The following is a 19,630-nucleotide window of genomic DNA, read 5'->3' on the forward strand; positions in this document are numbered from 1 at the left end:
AAAAAAAAAATCAAAGTAGAAAAGCATTCAAGATGTCCTGGCTCTTTCTAACAACCTATGCTCAGATGCAAGAGCAAAGAAATGACTTAAAGTTGGAACTTATGCAATGGGAAGCAGAGCATAATAGTTTGCAGAACTTGCAGCCTACCCATGTGGCAAAGAAAGTAAAAGCTTTCTTGGGAGAGAAATTCAAGCAGAATGTGGAGAAACCATTTGCTAGAAATATTTGCCTGACTAAAAAGGAGCCAAGTGCTAATAGCCAAGACAATGGGCAAAAGGCCTCAAAAGCATTTCAGCTATCTTCTCAGTGGCCCCTCTCATCACAGGCCCTGAGGCATATGAGGACTGAATGATTTCCTGGGCCAGGCCTAGGGACCCCCTGCCCTGTTCTGGCTTGAGACACTGTTCCCTACATCCTCGCTGCTCCAACTCCAGCTCCAGGAGTTTGAGACCAGCCTGGACAACATAGTGAGACCCCTATCTCTAAAAATATAATTTAATAAAGTTAGCCAGTGCATACCTGTAAGCCCAGCTACTTGGGAGGCTGATGCAGGAGGATAAAGTGGGAGGACTGCTTGAACCCAGGAATTTGGGGCTGCAGTGAGCTCTGATCAGGCCACTACATTCCAGCCTGGGAGACAGAGCAAGACCCTGTCTCTAAAATAAATAAATAACAAAAAAGACAAACATTTGTCTACTTAATAATGAAATATATATTTACATGAGTTTGTGATAGGTTGAATTGCATCCTCCACAAAGATATGTTGATGCCCTAATCTTTAGTACCTGTGACTGTTTGGAAATGAGATCGTTGCTGATGATGGAGTTAAGATGAAGTTATGAGGGTGGGCCCTTAATTCTAGATAACCAGTGTCCTTATAGGAAGAGGAGAGAGAAAAATGCCATGTGAAAGAAAACACAGGCACACAGGAAGAAGACAGTCATTAGAATCATAGACAGAGTTTGGAGTTATGCTACCACATGCCAAGGAATGCCGGGAGCTATCAGAACCTGGAAGAGGCAAGGCGAGATTCTCTCCCACGGTCTTCAGAAGGATTATGGCTCTATTAACAACTTGATTTTGCATTTCTCACCTCCAGACCCGTGAGACAACAAATTTCCATTGTTTTAAGTCACTTAATCTGTGGTACTTTGTTACAGCAACCCAAGGAAACTAATACACCATCCCTTCATTTTTTAACATAAATATTGTTGATGATGAAACTTGTCTACACTTTATTTTTTCACTTTTATGTGCTCATATTTAATTACACTAAAATGTGAATTTTGCTTTACTTCTTTTTATTCTTTTTTTAGACACTGCAGTGAATGCATGTTTTACTTCTTACACTTTCTCCATCTGAAGACATTGATATGTCTATCAACTCATTTTCTGAACACTTGTGACCTGAAATACACTGGATTTTTGTTTCCATATCCAGTTATTTTCTCTATTGGTCTCTATAGGAGTATGCTGAATGGTTTTCTCTTGGCATTTTTCTCTTTCCTATTCTGATCATCATTAGTGAAATCTGTGAAACAAAATCAAGCTATTTCCCTAGCCCACTCAGGATAAATCCTCATTTTTCACTCCTATTTCATATCATTTCAACTAAGCCAATTCTACATTTTCTTTAAAGGGCTAATGTTTGCAACCCAACCCCTAGTACCAATACCCTTAGTTTGAAATCTTTCTTAAAGTAGTAGTATATGCTCAGCTCAGTGGCTCACACCTATAATCCCAGCACTTTGGAGAGACCAAGGTGGGAGGATCACTTGAGGCCAGGAGTTTGAGACCAGCATATAGCAACACCCCATCTCCACAAAAAAATTTAAAAATTATGCATGGTAGTACACACCTGTAGTCCCAGCTACTCAGGAGGCCAAGGTGGAAGGATCACTTGACCCCAGGAGTTTGAGGTTACAGTGAGTCATTATCATGTAACTGCACTATAGCCTGGGCAACAGAGTGATACCCTGTCTGTAAAAAAAAAAAAAAAAAATACACTTAGTAATTTGTCACCAGGCTACAGGAATGTCCTACAAAACCAAAGGACAAGAATACAGCTAAGCCTCACAAGAGACTTTAAGCAGGACCCAGATATCCAAAAGGAAGCCCGAGAGTATTTTACCTCTCATGTTAATTTTTCTTCATTCATGTAATTTATTCCATTGTCTCTATTCAGCCTGGTATTCTCTGTTTCCTTGTCCCATCCTGGAAGACAGCCATGCCTCAGCTCTCAGACTTACAATACTGTAACTCCAATTGCTGCCTTAATGAATCCCAATGAATGAATCTCTGAGTGAATCCCAATTCCAAAGTATTGATGGAAAGAATCCGACTGGCTCAGTTTGGCTCAGGGGTTCATTCCAGGTCAAATCAACTTGAGCTGGGGGCAGGATTATTAGATAGGGTCCTGTGTAGGGAAGAACAGTAGTCTGAGAAGAAGTGATGGCAACATGGTTTAAATTGCTCATTCCATTGGGAACAAATCTTTTTTTTTTTTTTTTTTTTTTTTTTGAGAGAGAGAGAGAGAGTCTCTCTCTGACACTCAGGCTAGAGTACAGTGGCATGATCTCAGCTCACTACAACCTCCGCCTCTTAGATTCAAGCGATTCTCCTACCTCAGCCCCCCAAATAGCTGCGACTAGAGGAACTTGCCACTGCACCTGGCTAATTTTTGTATTTTTAGTAGGGATGGGCTTTCACTACGTTGGCCTGGCTGGTTTTGAACTCCTGACTTCAGGTGATCCCCTGCCTTGGCCTCCCAAAGTGCTGAGATTACAGGTGTGAGCCATCACACCTGGCCACAAATCTTCTTTTACACTATCCCATCCTTCAAAAGTTGTTTGAGCTTCCCTCCTAACCTGGATCTCTCCGTTTGGTCTTATTCTTCTGTGTAGCAGCCAACCACTCTGTCTTCCTTTTCTTTCTTTCTCATTTCTGCTAGAACTTTAGTTTCCTCTGTCTGTATCCTGAACATCCTCCCCCTCTGTGTCTTTGGTGTCAGCTTACATCTACATGTTAGGGTTGAGTATGTGTGTATGGGGTGGGGGTGGGGGAATGGGAAAGCATCACACTTACTATTATATAATTCCTAAATATAGTACTATACCTAAAAGGTATGCTGGTGAACAAAGTTTCTCATCTATTCCCTTATTAATATTTGGTGTTTATCCTCTCTGTTCTTAAAAGTGATTGGAAGCAGCATCCCTCATCTTTACATATCGTTTTCATTCTTTCTTACCTTTCTGCACCTTTTCTCCCAGTATTGGCTAAGTCGATGCTTAGCCTTAATGGTGGCTCTAAACTCTACAGGAATTACTCATTCCATTGACATCACCAGTGCTAAAAATCATTTCTTTTTCTGTCTCTCCACTTCCAATTCACATTGAGAAAGGCCTATGGGAAACCATCTGGTTTCTTGATTTGTGTTCTCTAGTGTAAGAGAACAAAATATGGCACCGCAAACATACGTCTTTAGCATAATTATTTTGAGTTGATTATTTTGACAACAAAGACAGGAAAAGCTCTGAAAACAGAGTGTAAGTTACCTTTTTGTAAAGGAAATTACGATTTGTGAGGGTGTCTCCCTCTCTGTACTCCTCTGTTAAATCTGTAATGCAGGTTTAAATTGGTGCCTTCTTTATGGATAAGAGTCTCGGGCACCGATTTAAACCGGCATTACAAACCACTAGTTTTCCTGGTCACCTTCCCATAACTTGCCTCCCCAAACCTTCTTCCTTTGTTTTAGCTGAAGATAGTAGTATAGAAGCTCAAATTTTAGCTACCTCATTCAGTTACTCATCCCTGAGTTTCTCCCATGTATATTTGAAATATACATGTTAATATACTTCTGCTTGTTTTTCTCTCGTTACTCTGTCTTTTGTTATAGAGGGCCCAGCCAAGAACATAGAAAGGTAGAAAAATAAGTTTTTTCCTCCTCTACACTGGAAATTGACTCTGTGCCAGAGAATCATTTGCAGAAGTTTTATTGGCAAGTGCTCCTGTGAGGCGTTCTTGTAAGAAAGTTACAAATGGGCAGAGTGAGAAGCTGTTCCTGAATACAGTTGTAGCTGAGGTCTCAGCGCTTCTACAAAGTGCTCTGAGCTGGAGCGGCTCTTCAAAGTTGTTCCAAATAGAACCAAGGGAGCCAGGTCTTTCTATTCCTGCAGCAGTGAATCATTTATCATGGGAGAACCTCTGGAAGGAAGCATAACCTTAGCCGAAACAGTGCCCTGCAGCCATGAACAATTCTCAGTGAGGGGTGCACCTGTGAGCTATTGAAAGCTGATGCCCCAACCTCTGAGGATGAGGATATTTACAATAGAGGAAGAATATGGACAAAGAACCAGAGTGGCCACTATATGTGATATCAAACAGAAAGTTCAGTAAACTAAATGTTGAGAGACCTGGGCTTTGGTCCTGGCTTTGCCAAAACTGTGTATCCTTAGATAGACCACTTTATCTTTATGGACACTGTTTGCCTGAGTCACAAAACAAGATAACTGCAGCACGGTCTACAGGTATTTATTCCAGAGAAGTAATACCACATATACATAAAAAGGGGCATCTGAGAGACATGGTTACAATAGTGAAATATTCAGCAATTTGAGGGTTGGGTGCTTAATAGTATGGACACCCCAATTTAAAAGGATTAGATGTATCTATATGTATTAATTATAGAAAGCTCTTTAAGCAATACTGCAACACACACAAAAAAGCAACTTACATAAAAGGTGTGGTATGATTCCATTTATGTGTAAAGTAAATCACATGAAACTATGTACGAAAATGTATTTGTGTCTGGAAGTACGAAAAACAAAGAAACCTATCCAAGATTGGGAAAGAAAGCAGGGCAGGGGAGAAGAAAGTGAATTACTTTACCTTATATAGCTTATGTGTTTTTAATCGCCACATATTACTTATGTAATTTGAGAGAAAAATAATAAATATAAAGTAGATTAATGTAAGGTTACTAAATGTGAAATCCAAAAGTTCAGCTCTGAAATTCCATGATTGTAAGGACCATTCCTCTATTTTAACTCCACCTCTCTCTCTTCCACAATGGTCCGCCAAACTATTGGTAACCCTTACAAGATGAGGGGTTGACCTTGGCAGCCAATTCAACCCAAAGTGATAGAAGAAGGTGAGAAACCAGAAATAGAAATATTCTCAAATGTGGCCAGGTGAAGTGGCTTACACCTGTAATCCCAGCACTTTGGGAGGCTAAGTCAGGCCGATTGCTTGTGCTTAGGAGTTCAAGACCAGTCTGAGCAACTGGTCAAGACTCACCAGTTAAGACCAGTGAAACCCTGTCTCTACAGAAGATAAAAAATTAGCTGGCAGTGGTGGTGCATGCCTGTAGTCCCAGCTACTCAGGAGGCTGAAGAATAAGGATTGTTTGAGCCCTAGAAGGCTGCAGTGAGCTGTGATCATGCCACTGCACTCACCACCCTGGGTGACAGAGTGAGACCTTGTCTCAAAAAAAAAAAAAAAAAAAAAAATTCTCAGGAATGACTGTCCCTCAAATTTAAACATGTTAGCTAAGGAAACCTTAAGAACGTATTCAATATGTCCTTTATACTGAACTCTAGTTTTGATTCAGTAGATGTAGCAGCAAGAAGTACTAAACTTGTAATAGTTTCAAATAGATGTTAGCTGATCCACACAGGTCTCTGAGAAAGGATTTTAACTTTTAATATGGAAAGGAGAATTAGTCTTCTAAAACGTGATTACGATCTTAGTAATCATATTTTTAAAATATGTATAAATTATTATAAGTGATTTTTGGTTTCCACCATTTTAAAAACAAGCCATTGAGTCTGAAGTTAAAATAATTGCTTTACATCATCCTTTAAGGTACCCTAAAAGTAAATATTTTGAAAGAAGAATCTATGCATACATCACATAATACACGTACTTTAGTTACTAAAGCCCTCTAATACTCATTTACAATGTTGAAATTCACTTTGATAATGCATTATAATACCCTCCAAAAATTTAGCCAAAGAAAGGATGATTGTCTGCTCTCTTTCTGCCAGAATGGGACTGTTTCAGGGGAAGGCTCCTTACAGTGAAGAAAAGGGTCAAATCCAATTAAAATTGCAAAGGAAACTTCGAGAGGACGAATGCCATTAGCCCAAACTGGAATGTGGCCAAAACTCAGGGTAATACTTCAACTCTTAGAAAAAGTGCCAGGGGGATATTTAACAACTGCAGGTGGCCAAATGCTTTCTCATAAGTCTCATCAGAAAAGTCATTTATAGCAACAGTATTCACCAAGGTAAAGTAATATCACTTGACAAACTGCATATTCAATTACTATGTTTAAACTCTGACATTTGTCAGGTATCAATTGAAACTGCTTCTCTCTGGGCAACATAGCGAGACCCAGTCTTTACATTAAAAAAAAAAATTGTTTTTAACTGACTCTCTGTAGGACAAAAAAATATAGAAATGAAATGCTCCTGTTATTAACCAAATTTAGAATATAGAAAACAATCGTAATTTAAATCTAGCATTGGACTGTCCTTAAATGAAAAAATCAATTATCATTTTGGCCATTAAACTGAGCCTTGATATACACATATTTTAAATTGTCTTTCTAAGTTTTAGAAATCTTTATAAAATTTTAACCAAGATTTTGCCCTCCTCAATATTTTCTTACTGTATGCTTATTTTATATGGCTTCGATCAGTTTTATATTTTCCAGAATCTGCACAAGAATGAGCTTGACTAGCTTTTAAAAATGTACAAATTGAACCATGCTGTGAAATACTATACTGTTTCTTATTTCTTTTAAAATTTATTTTTCTTTTTATCTCTTCACTTATTTATTTTAAATAATTAAATTTGAAATATCCCCCCACTTCACCTCTCTCTCTCTCTCTCTCTCTCTCTCTCTCTCTCTCTCTCACTCTCTTTCTCTCTCTCTCTCTCTCTCCCAGAATTGTAAGAGAAACATTTTGTGAACTGTGATATAAAGGTGATGGAAAATGCAGGCCTGTTAGTGACATAACACATCCATTCTTGAATCCTGCAAAGGATATTATGTGAGCAAATGCACATAGTGAAACCTAAAAAGGTTCCAGTTTTTAAATGCTGAATGCTAGAGAGCTCCGCTTTTACCTGCTGTGATTTAAAAGGCTAGAGGCCTCATTTTAAGCCACTAAAATTCAAAGTGACAGAAACCTACAAATTTTTATTGCTGTGCATTTAATAAAATTTACATTTACAAGCTGTCAGTTTGAAATGTTGAATAACTGGTACTTTTGCATTCAGAAGAGCAGATTTGGTTGTGTAGGGGGTTCATTACTACCTACTTACACGTTCCTTAAATACTCAGAATAATCCTTCAATCTATGACTTTTGATATCTCTTAATTCAACACTGCACAAAAACACCATTGAGTTTGCAGTAAGATCAACAAAAGGAATTTATTGTGCTCCTATAAAGCAAGACATAATTAAGAGCCCCTTTCTGCTTGTTGTAATGTGCTAATACGAGAACATTAGAACCAAGGTACAGTCTATTGCTAGGTGTCTGCAGCAGCTGCCTAGTTTTTTGGTAATTTACTTACTCAATTATGTCGACTCTCTTAAATCCACAACACTGGTGGGTGGTAAGGTAGAGGGATAATAAAAAAACATAGAGTAGGAAACCCCTTTAATGCATGTTTTATGTGCATCTTGGGTAACATTTTTTTTGTTTGTTTGCTTTTGAGAACAAGAATTAAAGATTGTAACTTTAGGAAACTCTCAGCACAGGAATAAACCTGCATGGGTTTTAGACACCTCTAAAAATTATGAGATGTCTAATAATCCTACGATTATGTGGTCTGTTCTGAAAAAGAATATTAAACTAAATGTTTGACTCAGTATTACAAAAACAGATTATCTAATGGCTTCCAAGGGGGAAATATGAGAAGGACCATTCATAAAGTTCCTTAATAGTAATAAATTATACATGCTTCCTTATTTTCCATGTAAATGCAAAGACAAGGAGAAACTCTGACAGGATGTGTTCTCACTGCTTTATAAGAACCACCTTTAATAAAATGTCTTCAAACTCCTGTCAATTTTAATCCAATATTCTTTCCAAATGAGTTATCAGAAAAAAATGCTCACTACACTTATGAATATCTAATTTTTTCTTAATATTCAAAGAAATTTTGAATGCCAGACTCAAAGTTTTAATTTTTAGAATTCATTTGTTTTGTATTCAAGTCAAAATACAAACTGGGAAAGAGTTCCAAAGTAGAAAATTCATGCTGATTTACCTTGCATTATTCAAATATGAAAAATTAAATTATTGTACCAAATACCAATTAGTGACTTTGAAAATTCGAATTGATTCATTTGAAATATTATTTAAATTATCTCTATACTTGAGGCATTCATATAAAAGGACAAATTATAATGTGCTGATATAAACTGCAACTTGGAGAAAAAACAGGTTAAGTAATTCTCTTCACATGTCAAAATTTATGTGGCACTCATAGTCCATTTTCTTTTCCATATGTTAAGTCCCACAAAACATCTTTGATAAACTGAATAATCTCCATTTTACAGCTCAAAAATTACAAAGGAATTTACAAATACTAAGCATTAGTTTTGATTGCAAATTAGATATCCTTAAACTTTCTGCCCTGGAACTTTTTATCCTCTTTTAGACAAGGTGGCATTATTTAAAATAAGGAAGAACAACAACCAAAAAACACCCCTATTTTGTAAAATTACCTTGTAGTCATTGCCTTTGAAATCACTTTTGTATCTTTTGCTTCTAGGACAATTTTTTTTTCATTTTTGTCTCAAAAGAACTGAAGGCATAAAATATAGCCAATTAAGTCCGATGCAATAATATGTTTAGTAATACCTTTCTAAGTTTTTAAAAGCAATTTATGCCTCATTTTTTATTTGTAGTTACCAGAGGTGAATTAAATAGTTTGGAAAGAGGCCTAGAAAATTTTTGTTTTTAAAATGAAAGGTGAAATCTGAAAATGTCCGAGAGGCTACAAAATAACAGAAGAATGCGTAAGTCATCTTTTCTCTCTTTTTTCCCCCTAAATAATGAAGTCACTGAGCTAAAGGAACCCTACTGAGTTTTCATGGTGCCAACATCACATAACTGGCCTCTATTTGAATTATGTATGTTCATTCTCTACAACTTGAGTTACTTGATTTTCCTGTTAATAAGTCCATTCTGAAACAGTATACACTGCTCAGAAAATGTGGATACAAATAATATCTATAACAGAATAAGATAATGTCACCTTTTCAAAAAGTATGGTAAACACAGCAGTGACATATCTAAGATAACAAATACCAATGACTCATTGACTAATAAATGTAAAAAATTCAGTTTAGAGTAAAAAATATAATAGAGGAGGATCTTTTGCCCTCATTCATTAGCTCAGGGTGAGCTCAGGCTAAACATTATTTTGAAACCTTTTCTCAAACACTTGATTTCAATGTCTGTTTAAATGCTAGGTTTATTGGTGTAATGTATGCATTGGGTATATATGGTCTCTATTAATCTGACTGGTTGCATTCAAGATAACTGAATTTTAAGTAACTAAAATAACATCGATATTAATATAATTGTATATACTAAACTCCTGCTACTCCTTCCAGCCTGGCATAAGTGTTGGAATTACAAGTCAGACAGGGCTGAGCAGCAATCTTCAAGAAAATTGCTCTAAATTGGCCTTCATTAGCTCTCATGGCACTGGAAAACAACTCCAGTGCATGCCTATGGCAGGTAAGCCAGTAGAAATAGCTCCCTATTAAAAAGGCAGCACATTAACCTGCTCAACAGGCATTCATCACATTCAATAAATACTATTCAATAAAGAATCTTCAATGGCAAAATAATTCTGCCATTTCTAAATATTGGGACTGCTAGGACCAAATTTAAAATTTACCCTTTAATGACATATATGTTAATTCCAATTACTTTTTTTTTCAATTGTAGAGAATTAGAGATTGTCGCCAAATTTTTAAATTGCCTTTACATTATGTTCTTCAGATATAAATAATCAGTATTGCAGAATAACAAAGAATAAAGAAACTAAAACTTTGAAAGAACGTCAAGAGGAAAATATATTTCAACACGAAGAAAAAATTCTTCTGTTTCATAGCTTCACTTTGAAGAGTATGCTCTTTCTTGACATCTGCATAGTAAAAGGGAGTTTAATTTCCTTGGTCAGCTCTCCTTTCTGAAAATCCTGTATTGGCAGACTTGGAAATGGAAGGAATTTTTCTCAGGGATTAATTCGCAGCTCTTCTTAACACTCAAACGCTGAATATCTTCAGTACACAAGCCAGGGAATGTGGACCTTAGAGTTACACTTCTTAGCAAACAGATGTTTTTAGAATATATTTTTTCAATAGAGAGACTACACAAAATCTATCGGTCTCATGAATTGTCTGACATGAAATTGATATGCATATTAATTTTCCCAGCTGAGCTCCCTCTGGTTTACAGCTTGAAAAAGTTCCAGCATTTTGTCCTTTATATTGGCATTTCCATTTCTAAACCTTACCACTGGTTTTGTTCCAAAAAATAACATTTCAAAACAGAACAGTAAAGTAAAACATTTTAGGCCTAGCAAATAAGACCACCTTCTTGAAAGCCAGGTCATTTTTCTCAAAGTCTAAGTTCATAGTCAATTCTACTATTTCAACTTGAACCATTTTAATTTAGTAAGCATTTTTAATAAAATATCAAGGTTCTATGAATTCATTTGTCTGCTCAGTGAAGCATGGCTATTCATATCAATGGAAGGATGCAGTTTAGAGTAGTGGCTAAAATTTAGGTCATAAAGTCAATTGATCCTAGTTTTACTATTTACTATCTATATGACCTTAAGTAAGTCACTTACACTCTCTAAGGCTCAATTTCCTAATCTGTTAAGTGGGAATGATAGCAACAACTTCCTTAAGGAGGAAATGAAACAATACGTGGAAGACACCAAGCATGGTACCTAGCATGAAACAAGCACTAGTTAATGGCAGGTGTTACCTCCATATTCAAGTGGACTTTTTTTTTTAATTAAATAGTATAATTAGAGCTAAATGACCATTTACATGTTTTTTAAACTTCACTTATCAATATTTAATTCAGATGTTAATTGATTAATCATACACTGCCTATACATACCAGATAAAATGTGGAAACCCGAATCATGCAAGAAAATACTCTTCTACAAAAAAAGACAGATTTTTTCCCTCCAAAATATTTGGTTATCTGTTCCTGTAGCAGGACATAAAAGTGAAAAATGGCATTTTTCAGTTTTCTCCAAGCCTTTTGCCATCTTAAAAACAAGAATGTTTTTCTTTTTATACCACTTGCATGTAAACCAAATGGCATTTTAACATTTATTTCAAGATTCGTCTTGAAGCTGACTTTAATTTTTTTCTTACATAGTCCACAGTTAAGTAGAATTCTAAAGCCTTATTTTTTATTTTAATTCCAGATTCAAACTACTTTTTTGCTAAATTCCTATTTACTAAAAAACAAAATAAAACAAAAATCTGTGAAAAAATATGTATGGAAGATAACAGTGTGTATGTTTTTTTCAGTTCTCTTGAACACATAAGCAATTTTTTAAAATACAGGTCATATAAATTCTTGTATATTGCAACACCTATCATTAACCAAGAGTATTTATTTCTATGTCAGGCCTGTTCTTTACCAAGAAATCCATTTCTAGGGATATAATTATTTTATTAAAGTTATTTTCAATTTTATGATTGAGAATAAAGGAGTATAGAAATCCAATATAAAAGGTACAAATGGCTCTTTGTGTGAGGAGGGGGTGAAAATTATTTCAAACTCATTTGCATTAAGGGAGCAGGGCAGCCTCAATTTAGTTTTCATATTTATAACAAAGCTTTGAGTATAGCTCAGATGAGCCAATGGCAAACAAACAACAACAAAAGAACCTTTCCAGTATAATGATGGACTTGCCATGTGGTCCCTGAAATGACCACTCAGTGAAGGAAGGGACACTGGCCCAGTCTCATGAGGAGTCTAGAGCTTCCTTCTGTCTTGGGGCCTGGGCCACTGTGGGATGCAGTTATTATTATGCCTATGCAGGTAACATAGATTTGGTCAGCTTACACTCAATGCTGCCATTTTCTATTTGCCTCCCTCCATCCATGGAGGTGGGACTCTAGAAGTCAATGGGAGTTCAGGGCACGTAGCATGTATAAAGCATGCCCACACAGCCCAACCAGGCCCATAAAAGTCAGGAAATGAACAAGTTCAAGTTCTCATAGTGTGTTAATGTGCCCACAAATGTACCTACTTTATATATTTAACAGCTCATGTAGTAATGAAAAATGCCATGTAGAACATATAGCTGCATGTACAAGGTGGGCTAATTAATATACCTATATTTGCTCCATAATTGTTTCATTCCCTATATTTTTGGTTAGTGTAACACTGCAAACTTACATAAATAGTTTATATTTTATATGGAATTTCATGTAAAAGAAACCAAGGGGGAACGACAAATACGGCAAAATTCTAATGGTATTCTTACTGAATTTCATGAGCTCGATATTCCACTTTTTTCCCCCTATAAACTGCCAATACATTAACACAAAACTTTCAGTTCTAGGATGATCATTCAGCAAGTCTATAGCTTAGCAAAAGGAAAAAGCCCTGTGGAATGTTCCAAATCTATGGGCACTAACATTTCACATTTTGTCATTCCTCACCCAGGTTATCTGTGTACAACAGCCAGATATCGAGTTTGATATTTTGTCAGTTTGAAAACTAGGGAAGCCTGGGATACACAGTTGAATTTTAAAGTTTTCGTTATTACTAGTGAGGTCTGGGTTTAGGTTGTTTTTCTAGGACAAGCCAAAGGCCACTGAAGATGTTTTTCCATTAATTTTTCATAAGCATTTAAGCTAAAGGAGGGAAAAGGGATGGAAAGATGGGAGGACATGGTTTTCTTTGGGGAAGGAAATGAGAAGTCACCGCAAATAATTCACCTGGATAGGTAAAGGCAGGCAAACACTGTCTGCTTATGAATCCCTGACAACTTCCTTACCTTCCTCCCGAGGGAGAGGCAGAGCCTCTCGCTCCATTTCAGACCTGCAAGGAAAGGGCTTTGAGAAGGGAACTGGGGAGAAGCACGTTCCAGGTGTGGGTTCAGCTCGGCGCTCGCCACAGGCCTCTGCAGGTGGCTCTCCTTGGCAGAGAGGCCAGGCGCAAACCCGCCGACTTGGGAAGCCTGACTTGACCCCCGCCCGCCAAGGCTGGCAGGAAGCGACGCCGGGGTTCTCTGCAAGAAGGCCGCCTCCGCGTGTCGGCCGCAGCCAAGCTCCTGTGCTCCGGGGCAAACCTCTGCAAAGTCCTAGTGAGGCAGAACTCGACCCCCCACACTCAGCAGCCTGCCGTCCACCCATCCACACCCCCGTTTCGCCCCCGGCCCAAGCTGGCAGATGCCTTGTCGCTCCTCTAAGACCGCACCCGGATAGGGTAGCTGTAAAGACGCTCGCCAAAGCGCTCAGAGCCCCAGGGAAGGGTGGCGCCTGGCAGCTCCCTCTCCTCTGGGAGATCTGGGGTGCCAGGGCTGCCGGGGCCTAGCACAGCGTGCGCCACGAGACTTAAGGATGCGAAAACTACTGGGAGGCCGAGAGAGGTCCCGGGAGCAGGGGCGCGAGGAGGCACCTTGAGGCTACGGACTTCGCGGCCGCGGTGGCCTCGCAGGAGGAAGTGGCTTAAATGAAGAGCCCTGACTCCAGGCTTGACTCCCAGCTAAATAAACGATCACCTCCCTGAGAGGAGGCCTTGGATATGCCGTGTTCCCAGCGCCCCTGGCATAGTGGCTCCCAGGACACGCTGATCGAGCAGAGGTCAGACACCATCCACTCGCTTCCCTACTCGCCCTGCAGCGATAGGCTTTGCTGTGAAGTCCCGAACCACCTGCACCAGAACCACCCGAAAAGTAAAAGTGCAGATCTCTGGGCCTCACCCTCATCTGCTGAAACCAAGCAATCTCTCCACTGTATTTTCTCGTGCGCTGAAGTTTGAGGCTTGCAAGGCCCTAACACTACTCTGGGCTTTTTCATTTTGGAAGCGCCCTCGTCCCTCTTTAGCTTCACCAAGAGGTAGACATTACCAGCTCAGTCTTCACAGAAGAACCTGCGGCAGAAAGAAAGTTGGGGGCTTTTCAAAGGCCCACGCAGAAGGTGGCTTCTCAGCAAACGCAGCGTCTGGCACAGTCAAGCGCTGCTAGGGTTTGGGAAATTCATGGTCCCCTCTCCCGCGTCTTTGAACCAACTTATCTTGCACTTGTCCCCACCCCATTAATTGCCAGCGTTCGGGGGAATGGAGTGATTGTTGCAGGGCGGAAAGGGAGCGCCAGTGTCGAGAGCAGAAGCTGGTTACAGCCAGCTTCGCCTGGGGCTGCTCCTGCCAAGAGGAAAGTGGGGTGGGGGCTACGGGATGGAGGGGCGCGGGACACTGGCCTGGCTGCGCGGTACTGCCAAGTGGCCGTCTCAGGATCCTTCGCCGCGCCTCTCAATCCCATCCCATCCAAACCACGCCGCGCCTGCGGCCACTAGCCCATTTTATCCCACTGCACCCCCGTCCCTCCCCGCCGCTGGGTTCCACTCCACGGGTGCCGGGGCTATGCCCCTCACCCACCCACTCCACCGATACTGGCTACTGCAATCTCTACTCGGGCGTCCAGATTCCTGGCCTTGTCCTTTCTGCTGGAATCATCAATGGGATTGCGCTGCCGCCGCCAGGCAGTCCTACACTCCTGGCTAGTGCCCTTGGCCTCCGGCAGCTTGGACATCCCGCGTTTAGGGAATGGAAAGTGTGAAGTCAGTGGTGAGTAATCGGAGCATGATAGAAATAAAACAAAATCCGCACGTTCCTACCTCCAGGCCGAGAACCCTCAGCGTCGAGGAGCCGGGTCTCTAGCGCAATCAGCCCTGTCTCTATGCGGATGTCACAGATGCAGTGCTCTGCTTGGGACAGAAGGACCCGGGAGTTGAAGGCAGGGTGTGTCCGGCTAGAGGCTCTGAGCCACTATGATCACCGTTTCCCGTTCGAGACGCAGAGGGGAAGACGCACACCAACGCGGACTTGGGCCTCTTCCTGGCCTCCTCCCTTTCGAGAGGCCAGGATTAGCTCAGCAATTCCGCTCACTAGCTTCATGCCCTGTAGAAAGAAATGTTCTCTTTGCAAGTTGCTTCACCATCTGTAACAGTAGGATAACAATACCTTCTCCTTCCACAAATATTCAGAGAAGCCTACCAGATATCAGGCACCATCCTGGGCCCTGAAACACAGAAGAAGATAGCAGACAGGCCTGGATAGGGATGCAAACTCTCAAGCCAGACACGAGGTTCAGATTCAGGGTCCATCACTTGGTTAGCTGTAGGACCACGGAGAAATCCAGTCCCTGGTACCCTGGCCTGCTCAACTATTAAATAGGAGTGGTAATATAACGACCCCCATAGAATGGACGGGACCAATTATCTAATGGGCATAGATAGCTGCCATGGTGGGCTCGCCCTATGGAAAGCTCAACAATTGCCGTCGTGTTACCTGGCTTCAGACCGCGCATGTGTCCACCAGTCTTGCTGACAGCTTTTCCTTAGGACCAAAGGGAGGAGATGCAGACGTGAAGAACCGAAGGACGAGTCGGCACGCTGGGTACTCTTGCGGAAGCCAACCTTGGGCTCTCCGGAACAGGCCGGGAAAGCTGAAAGCACAGTGATCCCCTTTGCTCTCCCAAGACACTGGGTCGCCTCTACGCGCGGAGGCGATTAGTCAGCGAGGTCCGCACTCGGCACATGAGGTGCTCCAGAACTAACCACCTCCGCAAACGCAACAGAGCCAGGAGGGGCCGCAGGGACCTCCAACCGCATGGCTCTTCCCAGCTTTCCCGGACACCGGCGCTGAGCACTGGGGAGCCGGGGAGCAAGCGCCAAGAGTAGCTTTTAAATTTAAATTTCCAGAGTAGCCTCAGAGAGGGAGGGAAATTCCAGTAGAAAAGTCCCTTCTGCCTCAGGACGTCATTCAGTAAAATGGACAAAAGCTGCCTCACAAGTGCTTTGAAAGCTTTTCCGGGATGGCTTAAAAATACACCTGAGTCTTCTTGTGAATATGTCTCAGAAGGTCCTGTTGACCGCCTCGCCCTGTTTTCAGGCATTTATGATCTGACTTAATATAGGAACTCCCATTTTTCCAGCACTGTGCACCAAGCACATTGCCAACCATTTTACCTGATTTTAATCTCAGTCTACAAAGTAGGTACTAAGCCTGTGGATCTTTCAATACCTGGCAGGCACACAGTAAGTCGTTGATAAGATGGAATAAGCAATCAGAATTTCTGATCAGGATTGCCTTCCCAGAAGAGACATTTGTGAACTCCAAATGAATTCTGCCCTTCCGCTGGCATTTTATGAAGGACTAAGAACCAAATGTCCCACTCAATTTCTCAATCTGACTTTAAGGCAGTCTTTCTGCCCCACCCAGAGATCTAGGGAATTACAGTAATTACAATAGGAATGTTAGCATAGCAATTAGCCCTTTAGGAATAGGCCGGGCAGCAAAGGGCAGCTAAAGCTCTACTCCACGGCCCAAAATCTTTCCAGTAGATCACAAGCGTACAATCAATCTAAGTCAAGAGCCTGTTTTCTCTGCCAGAAGAGCTTGAAGACAAGCTTCCAACCATCCCCCAGACCCCAGATTTCTTCCTATAGGGAAATTCCAGAGCCTCCTCTGCTAAGTGGAAATTGTTATCTTCCTTGAACAGGTGGCAGCCAGCTCCCAGAGGCTGTGACTGATGCAAGGCCACCCAGTTAGTGAGTGGTTTTGTCAGTCTTGAACTCAGATTATATCCCTAAAGTCCTTGTCTCTGAGCAATCACACACAATTACCAGAACATTTACTAACTATCTCATCTTTCCCTAAACTGGTAATGTCTGTAAAGGCAGCTTACCTACCAAGAAGGAATAAGAGCTGACAATAGTGAGCTCTTACTGAATGTCAGGCATAGAGAAAAATGTCTTACATATACATTTTTAAAGCAAACATAAAGCATCCTTTCTTCTGGATCTGGCTTTAAAAGCTTTACTTGTATTTATTTAATCTTCACAACAGCCTCTCATTTTACACAAGAAGAAATGGAGGCACAAAGAGATTGTTTATTACTTCAAAATTACCTGGCTAATATGTGGCAGAGTTAAACTTAGCATCCAGACCTCTGACTGGAGAGGCCTCCCTCCAAACTGCCATTCTAGGCAACATTTAGAACATCTCTCTGCAAGGATCCTTCAGCCTCCATGGGCCTTTGGTAGCTTCCATATTTGTTTGCTTGAATCTCAGGCAAATACCTGAGAGGCCTTCCCAGGTGATCTGTGGTGTCTTTGAAAAATAACTAATGTATATTGAGTACTTACTATACACCAGGCACCAGTAATTGAGTACTTGTTATATGCCAGGCATTATTCTAAGCCATTTACAAGTTTAAAGTCATTTAATATTCAGCAAAACCCTGTGGGATAGATTCTATCACTGCCCCCAATTTACAGATGAGTAAACTAAGGCCCAATATCAAGCAATCAGTAAAAGGCAGAGTTGGGGTTAACTCTCAGGTTGTCTGGCTGCAGATGATTCTGTGCTGGATGTGAAAATGGAGGTTCCATTTGTTCAGAGGCCTCTGCATTAATATTCATCATATCTTTTTCTCCCAATTTACATACAGGGATTTCTTTCTTGGAATTTCCCTGCTTATCCAAAGTTTCAAGCAGCCTAAAGACAACAGCAGAGCCGCTATCTTCAGGCTTGACCTACCTCTTCATATTGGTAAAATGAGCAGCCAAGACAACTCTTGGAGGTTTGAGGCTTGAGACTGTGTCTGGAACCTGAATAACAGGAAGACCAGACTTTCCACAGCTTTAGGGCACGTTCTTACAGGTGCCAGTGGTGCAGCTACATCCACTCACGGTTTTTTGCCTATTTTCTAGGAGTTACAAAGCGCATTCACAAACATCCTTGCAAAATCGCAGAGATGTGTCCACTGCTGCTTCAGAGCTGGCCAAGGGGATGAGCCAGACAGGCTTCTACTCTGTCCTAATAATCAAATGTCTTCAACCTCCCTCCGTGGGCACATTCAACTTACTTACGTCTAAAAATATATTGTCAAGATGCTTCTTTTTTTTTATCAAGGCCCGATTTGGGTGGTGGGGCAGGGTAGGTGTTACCGAGAAGCCAGAAGCATTCGCACTTACACTGGCTGGTTCACCTTGGCCACATCCTCTCCACATCTCCTCCCAGGGCGTCCCCAAAGTCATTGGGTCAGAACCGAAATGGAGGCTTTGGCGGTGACCGCTTGTGATCCACAGTAGACGTCGGAAGCGGGAAGGGGCGTCCTGCGCGGTGGGACTTGCGCGGGGGCAGTGGCGCAGGCGCCAGGAGGAAGGTGCAGCACCGAGTCCGGTGCGCCGCTGCAGGCGGGTGCATGTGTGGCGACAATGAGGAGATATCGAGTTAGAGCCACGTCGAATTTCAGACCTTGACGCATGATTTCTCCTCCATCTCTGTTTCCCTAATGGGCACCTGGTCTCGTTGACCCTCGGAGGTCATCGCTGCTTTTGCACAAGGAGAAGCGCTCTGAGACCCGAGCTGTGCCAGCAAACTCAGGGTGGGCTACGTAGGGAGGTCCTGCGGCTTGCCCACAACAGCCTCTCAACGCTTAATGCTCCCCCCCGCATCCCGCCCCCACCCCCACCCGCTCAGGGGTCAGCCGGGACTACAGATAACCTCCGGGAATTCTCCACCAGCCTCCGGAGAGCTGGGGACTTTGGTCTTGCCTCCTTGCCTGACTGGGGCGCACCTGCAGTGTCCCCTCCAACCGCTCAGCAGTGGCGCAAGGGCTTCTTCCACTTGCACGGGTGGCGTCTCAGCGAAGGTCCGCGCCCTTCGAGTGCCTGGAAAGGAGCCATATCGAGCATGCAACCATTTTTGTAGTGGGGCATTTTTAACCCCTTGTACAGAGGCGGTATCTAAGGTTCTGTGATGTATTCCTAAAAGCAGGGTTAGTAAATTCTGACCTAACTCCACTGGCCCCCGCGTGGAACTCCCTACTCCCCAAGAAAAAAAAATGCATAGATCTATATTAGGACTTCGAGCTAAACTGAGGCCCTGGTAGACCGGGTTACGTCTCTACTTCAGTATCTCAAGAGCTTCGCCCAGAGTCTAGCTTCAAGTGGGTAGAGGGTGGGGAAGGGAGCAGAGGAAGTGACCTCCAAAACAACCTACAAAATGTTGGCATGTAGTAGGGTTCGCTGTATCCCCTGGACCTACCATATTGGGTAACACTCGGCGACACGGATGTGGGAGTCTTAGTTTCGGCTTTCCGTCTACTAGCCTCAGTTTCCCCACACCAGAAGTGGCCATAACTATTCACACCTGGTTTGTGTGAATGCCGAAAGTGAGAGGAAGGTGAATTGCACCATCTCGTATTAGCGCTGTGATCTTGAGCAAATTACTTACCCTCTCTGTGCCTAAATTTCCTGGCACGTTGTCAATGTTCCGCCGCGACCCCCCTCCACCTCCCCCCCGCAAAAAAAAAAAAAAAAAAAAAAAAAA

General features: G+C 41.7%; 1 long non-coding RNA gene across 1 annotated transcript in view; it reads right to left on the reverse strand.

The window, feature by feature from the left end:
* Positions 1-17,040: 17,040 nt before the first annotated feature.
* LOC112625363 overlaps positions 17,041-19,630 on the reverse strand; it is a 5,193-nt gene continuing 2,603 nt past the window's right edge. Inside the window, exons 3-4 of the long non-coding RNA XR_003119571.1 lie at positions 18,876-18,969; positions 17,041-18,627 (exon numbers count right to left, since the gene is read on the reverse strand). This is a non-coding gene — a long non-coding RNA (uncharacterized LOC112625363). The remainder of the gene's footprint in view (positions 18,628-18,875; positions 18,970-19,630) is intronic.

The sequence above is a fragment of the Theropithecus gelada genome, chromosome 5, assembly GCF_003255815.1.
Source record: "Theropithecus gelada isolate Dixy chromosome 5, Tgel_1.0, whole genome shotgun sequence".
In the NCBI taxonomy this organism is placed as follows: Eukaryota; Metazoa; Chordata; class Mammalia; order Primates; family Cercopithecidae; genus Theropithecus; species Theropithecus gelada.